The sequence below is a fragment of the Dipteris shenzhenensis genome, chromosome 17 (assembly GCF_047967505.1).
Source record: "Dipteris shenzhenensis isolate YYH24624 ecotype China chromosome 17, Dip_SZ_1.0, whole genome shotgun sequence".
Taxonomy (NCBI): Eukaryota; Viridiplantae; Streptophyta; class Polypodiopsida; order Gleicheniales; family Dipteridaceae; genus Dipteris; species Dipteris shenzhenensis.
The window spans coordinates 55,018,931-55,026,648 of NC_141612.1; positions in this window are offsets into that span (position 1 = coordinate 55,018,931).

The following is a 7,718-nucleotide window of genomic DNA, read 5'->3' on the forward strand; positions in this document are numbered from 1 at the left end:
TCTCAGAAGTTAAACCAGAAGTTTGTATTGCAAGTCTTGTTTGCATGGAGAGCATGGAATATTGAAAGCTGCTGGGATGTAGGGGTGAATGTTGATGGGATGTAGTGCTGATAACTGATTCCAGTGATGTATAGTTACTATTGTGCTTGGTGTAGGTTAAACTGGAATCATTTCTAAGGACAGCCTCATCCTTTCTTAGTTTCCTTTTTGTCAAAGAGGTGTGGGGTTCCATGTCCGGACTGGATGGCAAAGGGGTGGATCATCAGCTGCTTTTTGAATCATGGAAAGTGTGCAAAGCTTAAGCTTTATTCTAGCAAAGTGCATGGGTTTTGACTTTGGCATCATTGTACATGGACTGACCACACACATGAATGTCCTTTCTTGAGCATGTTGTTTTACACAGTGTTACTGGAATGCGGGATGTTTTTTGTTCTGCTCTTCACACAATAACAACGAAACTCAGCAGATTGGTCTCTAAAAAATTGATAATGACCTTTTCTCTCCCGATAAATGGGTTTTAACCTTTTGAAACCATTTAGCAGGCAATGAAGTCAATGTTAATGCTTTTCAAGCTTCTTGATACTCGTAGAATATACTCATGGTTGTGATGGAAGGTTCAACTAAATATTAAGAGAATATCTTGTGTTGTCAGAAACGATTTTAATTTATTCCAGTGAGCTTGTTGGGGTAATTGTTAGTGCATTTTGTCTGGCCCTTTTTACTTTCAAGGCTGGTTTAATTTCTGGTTTTCAGGGAGAGGGGAAGGGGTAGTTGGGGGGAGGCACAAAGTAATATGCCCATTGTTCTGGTTGGACATGAATGGGCATGTCAGACCAGGAGCAGATGGCTTGAATCTTTATGAACAGACTCCTATCACGCCAAGGTCATTTTTTTTTCAAGCGAGTCATGTTTAATTTGTTTGTCTTATCTCTTCTGTTTACCAGTGGTTGTCTGCATTTGGTATGTCAGTATCAAAGTACCTTGAGGTTATGTATGGTAGAGGTCTGTCCAAGTAGACGTTATTGTTTTGGCTGAGTTTACTCCGCGTGCATGGCTAGTAATTATCCAGTGTTTGTTTTTTGGTTCTATTCAAGAGAATTAATGCAAGCACCTGTCCCCTAAGGGACCTAACAGCTGGTCCATGCATCCTTTTGAATTCTACTTCATAGTTCATACTTGGTTTTCTTTGTGGTTCCTCAGTATTTCAACAAGTATGCAATAAAAGCAGGCTACGGGAGAGAGGGAGACAGAGGGGGGGGGGGGGAGGGAGAGAGAGAGAGGGGAGGGGGGGGGGGGTGGATTGGAGGGGAAATGGAAATTTTCTAGGGGGGGAAATGTACAGTAAAAGGGAGAGGGAAAGAGGATTTCAAAGAGGAAAGAGGGAGAGAGAGAGGATCTTAGATGAGGTGAGGCCATAATCATCTCAATGAGCCTAGCTGGGAATTAGAGGGTGTAGGTTGGGTGTAGGTTTTCTTACAAGCATACATATTCAAGAAAGAAGTTGTTGCTATAGAAGAGGGCATGGGTCCTTGTCTTGGCTCTGAGAGAGGTCATGCTTCCCTCCCCTTTCCCCATTTGGGTTAATGATGAGGAGGATATTAATCTTGAGGAAGGAGGCTGCAGCCTTGGATCTTGTAGCCTTAAAAAGTCATGAACAGTAAATGGAGCTATCAATTGTTGTGACTTCTATGATATTGTGACATGGCCTACAATTGCATCAACATTAGCATTATCATCCTTCAATCTCGCATCCATCATGGTCATCTCTTTTTCCCTAATGATCCATCTCTATCGAGAACATGGATTAAAAGAGAAAGCTGGTCAGGTTCTTAGAATATCAATTTACTCAAACAATAAAATATTTTTGTATATATATGTACACGTATGTAGGTATGTATGTATGTAGGTATGTAGGTATACGTACATACATACATACATGTATGTACTTATGTAGGTATGTAGGTATACATACATACATACATACATACATACATACATACAAGCTCATCTATATTTTCCATCTAATTATAAGAGCTTGTAATCTCAACAAACTATTTCATACATATAACTTGATTTAAGGAGAAATTTAATTGAAAAGGCCTTTATTTTTCAATCCCTTTTAAATAGAGAAAGTCAATTGATTTCTTAGGTGGAGTATCCCAATTAAGCTAAAGTAAAGGATAGCTTCAAAACCTCATGCAACGGGGTGACTTCAAGTCAATACATCCACTATGTACTCTCCAGGTCTTCCCCACTAGGCTAAATGGAGATGTTGTAAAAGAAAAAGAGTATAGGTATGATAAGAAGGGAAGGTGGACCTCCCATCATGAATAGAGGGAGCTCCTCACTAATCACTCTCCTCTGTATCCCTCCCCTTTCCTTTTTATCCCTATTCTTTTGAAAAGAACTTAAAAAGAATTAATGCATTTTTGAATTCTTTTCGATTAGGGATTGGACATATTAATGTGCTAGGAGAATGTGGAATCTAATCTAGATCATTTCATATCGAGGGTTCTAACTTTTAAAAAAGCACCTTTTTGGTTGTAGGAATAGGGAGAATGGAGTTATTCCCTACCAAACTAGCATTCTACCGCATAGTCTTGCCAGATAGTATCAAGTGATTGTGGCTCTCTCACCTTGGGCACATGAGATCTTTTTCAAGCCATTCAGGCAGGTTCGAGCTGAGGTGGCAAACAGAAGGCCACTAGAAGGCCAAACCTTGTTGGACCTTGCAATCGGTTCCGACAACCAATGAAATGTTGCCCAACCTCACACAACACTCCTTGATGAGCATGTGCCCGTAAATCCGGCAAGGTCCAGAATACTTCAGGCAAGCATGTGCCTGTAAATCCGGCAGGCACCTTATATCGAAAATGAAACGGAAATAGAACGGAACTCATATTACATGTGTTCACATAAAACATTGTACATTTTTGTTAACAAAGCACCTAAAATGTGTGGGTGTGTATGTACCGGCAAGCCTCAGGGGCGGCTCAGGATTCTATCTTGGTCACCTTGTTATATGGGGTGCTATTGGCGCTTTTAATTTCAGTACAATGCAAAAACCTTAAGTTCAAAATTTTAAAGGTTTTAATTAAAAGTTTGCAAGCTTTAAGCAAAAATATTAACAAAAATGGCTTAAAAGACAAGCACTAACAGGCTTCTTGCATGTCTACCCTGACATATAGGATGAGCCACCAAAAAAGAATATGATGAACAATGTCACTTGTGCAACTCTATAGACTTTAAATGATGGTTCCTTGCTTTAGGCCCAGCATGCTCCAAGGCGGGTTGATCATGTTGTGCAATCATTGCCTTGCAAGAGGTATAGGGGGTGCTGATTTAGGCAAAAGACTTGCAATGGTTGATGGATGATCTTGGCTTTGTACCAAGCATGCTAATGGCATGTTGAATGTCTTAGTAGACGCTAAGAACAATTGGGTGGCCATCCAACTTAACTTGCCCTTTGGAGAATCACTTTGTGTCATTTGTGTCATTTTATGCCCCTTATTTTGTCATGCTAAGGAAGATTATTTGGGAGTAGTGGCCTTTCTCGTCAAACTGTACTTGTTGTAGATGACTTCGATATGGTCAATAACCTATTAGATAGATGGTAAAATAGAGGCTCCATAATTAGAGGCTCGAAGCTATTGGCTTGGGAGTTGTCAAAGAAGCCTCAAATTTGGTTGACATTAGTGACAATAAGTCTCACTTGGTCAAATCAACAGTAGACAGAGGTGTCATAGAGTTCTTCTTGATGGAGTTTATATCTCTACAATGCCCTGAAGTCTCAATTTATCAATGAGCTTAAAAATTTGGGAATCTTGTCCTATTTTCGAGCACAAACCTATTTACTTCTCCTTTGGGTTAGGGAGAAGAAAACGTTCCACTTAGTGTAAAGCCTTCCAAGTCCCTATATTGAAGGAAGTATAGTAAATATATGGGGGATAACCTTTGATGATAGAGAGCATTGCTTTGATTGATGGGCAAATGCAACTACGAACTAACGTCTTCTTGTAATGGATTGAAAAGGCCTGTGGCAAGAGATTTGAGCTATTGGAGGCCCAGATCTCTGAAGCTGTTGTTGATGCTAAGTCTAGCTCAATAGATAATCAGCTCGAGCTCTTATAGTTGAGGAGCTAGCTTAGAACTCAAGAAGAACTTAGATATTAGCATGCCAAGCTCTACTATAGAGAGATTGGTGGTTAGGGAAGATTGATCAACCCACCAAAGAATGTTTCTACCTCATAAGGAAGAAAACTCTAAAGGAAGAGATATGTCTCCTTAAAGTTAGTGATGCAAATGACCCAAGACAAGGAAGAAAACATGAGTTTGTTCATATTTAATTACTCAAAAGATCTAAAATAACTAGGTAGTTGTAGTTGGTGGGCTAGGGTCAAAGTCTTGTCAATGTGTGAGAGATCGTGGTTGGATTCTCCAATCTTTTTGAAAGAACTCTTTGATGTGGTCTCTTGTATGAAAGATGGGAAGACCCTAGGAGAAGATGGACTATGGTGAAAATTCTACAAAACCTTTGGAATACTTTAGGCCCAAACTTTTGTTGGTGTAGAACATGATCTATAGTGATGGTGCACTCTCCCCCTTCTGAATATGGGAATAATCAAGCTCATTCCTAAAGGAGGGGACATGCAGCAACTTAGGAATTGTGGAGACGGTTGTCCATGCTCAACTTCAGTTATAAGATATTCGCCAAAGCCTTAGCATTGAGAATTCCAAGGAAAAATTAGGTGGTCTACATAAGGGAAGAGCAAAAATGGTTCACTTAGCGAAGATACATCTTTGATACCATCATTTTGAGTATGCTATGGAGAACCGCTAGGATATTTGTTTCCTCAAGATAGACTTTTACGATAGGTTGGATTGGAATTTCATCCTCCTCTCCCTTGCAATTTATTAACCACATAAGCATCCCTAATGCCGATGCCAAAGTCTGTGAATGGGCAATTATCTCCTTGTTCTTTCTCAAAAGATCTATTAGGCCGAGCTGCCTCATTGCTCCCCACCTCTTTTCAAGTGCAACAGTTGGTCTAGGTTCGCTCATACACCACAAGGTCTTAGTTGGCAATTTGATTGGGCTGGAGCTACTAGATGGTACTCAAATGGTAAATCAACAATCCATTGGTGATACCAATCTTACACTAAGAAGCACGATTGAAGATGTAGACTGCATCTTGGATTGTGTCACTATTTTATTTAGTTTATGGTTCTATTATCAATCATTGCAAAATAGCCTTTGTGTCATTCATATAATGATGTCCCTAATTTTGAGGCCTTTGGCTATAGCAAACTGCTAAGGGGACAAATATTCCTTTATTGGGTATGGGCTTTGAAGTCAAACTCTCTGAGCCGTGGAACTAGGTTTCTTGGGAAGGTCAAAAAGAAATTTGATAGATGGAAAGGCCAGTAGCTAAACTAGCTAGGAGGAAGATGGTCTTGAACCACTACCTGTATCCTATAGCCATTTAGTGCCTTTCTTGCCGACGTCTTGCCTAGAATGGCTCTAGAGTCCTCATGTCATTAAGTCACAGCTTTTTATGGGGAGGGAATGACAAGAACATTTTTGTATTCTCCGCAAATGCAAAGGTAAATGGATATGTCCTGCTCTAGACTCCCCTGCATTCAAGTACTTCCATTATTCTTTTGAGAAACTAACAAAGGTGAAGCCCAAATGGTCTCCTAATGGTATAATCTACCAAGAATAGATGCTCTTCAAGCTCTACTAAGGGTAGTGATTTGTGGAAGTCTAAGGCAAGGGTGTCTTTAAGGGGATGGACTCAATCTGGTTCTTTGTAGGGGATGATCAACTTGCTTTAGCCCTCAAGCTCAACAAAAAAGGGCTATGTGTGTGGGTGACCTCTGAAACTATAGACCTTGGGCGAAAACAGTGGAGGTGTACTTGAAGGGAGTTTTCCCTTAACAATCAAGCTTGTGACTTGATTATGACTAGCATAACTTTGGGGGAAGATGGTCACATTTAATTGTAGGATTTTTAACCCTTTTAGCATAGGGGTATATTTTTTACCTTTCATGTCAAGTATGAGTTTATAATTTTAAAGGTCTATGAACAAGTTTCCAGCTAATTAACATTTGAGCTTGTTGGTAGGCTTTAATTATTTTGAAATCTCCTTATTTGTTTTAAATTTATTTTAGTTCCTCTTCGTATGTGAGGTGTTTCTAGTATGCGCTTGCATTTCAATATTTACGATCATATACATAATGTCTTGCATACGTATATTGTTGCCTTGTTGCGATTGATTCATTGTTTTTTTTGCATATATCTTAGTCAATATGTAAAGGGTATAACCTTTCCCTAAAAGGGTTCCCCGAGCTCTTCCACACTCTATCTTTCCAAGTCTATGCCTAATTATAGTATTGCTTTCACACAAATAAGCCTATAGGTCAAGCATTTATTTACCTTGTTTGAATTTCTAGGGCATTGAGTGCCATGCCATCATTAAAGGGCCACAATGTAATAGCCGAATTCTTGTAGAGCATATGGCTTAGGTTCGCTTGCACAACTTAGTTGTAGGTATACTAAAGGGACCATTACCTTGGTAGTGTTCTCTACCTTCAAGTTGAAAATCCTCTTGAATGTCTAGTATTATGACAACAAATGGTGTAATTTGCAAGTTTTTGTTGAGATAGAATAAGTTATTAATGTCTTTACTTTAAGAATGTCCCCCCTCCACAACATTGCCTTGTTTTAAATTTATGCCTTGTGAGAGAATCTGCAATTTCATCTCCTCATTAAGAAATTTCTAGTGTTACACAAGAGATTTTAGGATGTTTCAAAATCAAGATGATAGCTTATGCTTGAGAATATAAGCAGAGCTTTGCTTACTAAATTGTGTCGTTTTCTTGGTGAGAATAGTGGGTTTATATTAACATATGGTATATTCCATAATTACCTCTACCCCATTAATTCAACAATAACAGATTCTGAGAAGCATCTAAATGACCTTTGGTCGATACATTCGAAGAGCACAAACAAAATGGAACCATGTTTATTCGTCCTCCTCCTTGGGTGCCATTGCATTCGAATTGAATACAACTTTTGAGTACCATTATATTTTGTTATTGAGGCACAAATACCTTATGAGAGATAACTCCTCTAGTAGAGAGAGGAATAGGTTGAGCTAAAGCTATAGTGGTGTGAATATTCATTTTTTGGGAGCCCATGAGCTTAACTCTAAACACAATTCCCAGGAGTGGAAATTTCTTTCCGTCTTCCTTCCTCTTTGTTGTTTACAAAATTTGGATCGTTTGGGGGGTGACAGTCGATACATGCATGTGAGGCTCACAGGAAACGTCAAAGCTATTTACAATTGGAAATGTCAGAGTTTGTGGAGCTAGGGCGGTACTAATCAAATATGCCACCCAATTAGTTAATATGGTGTTTGCTATTTCAATATGGGTTTGCAATCATTTAAGTTGATTTCTTTACTTGAAAGATGAAGTTGCTTAGAGCGGATTGGTTAGCCAGTGGAGTAGAAAGAGTCAGGTTGGTCACAGACGGAGCACTTAGGTGGCTCTTTAAAGTAAGTGTAGCTGCCAATGCACGCTTGTATGGGTGGCTTCCCTATTATCCCCTTCTACTCCTACGAGCTTGATATACCCCTTCAGTATAGAAACATGAAGTATGCAGTTTCTTGAGACTTTGCTCCTACTATAGATGGATCATTAGACACTTTGCTGAT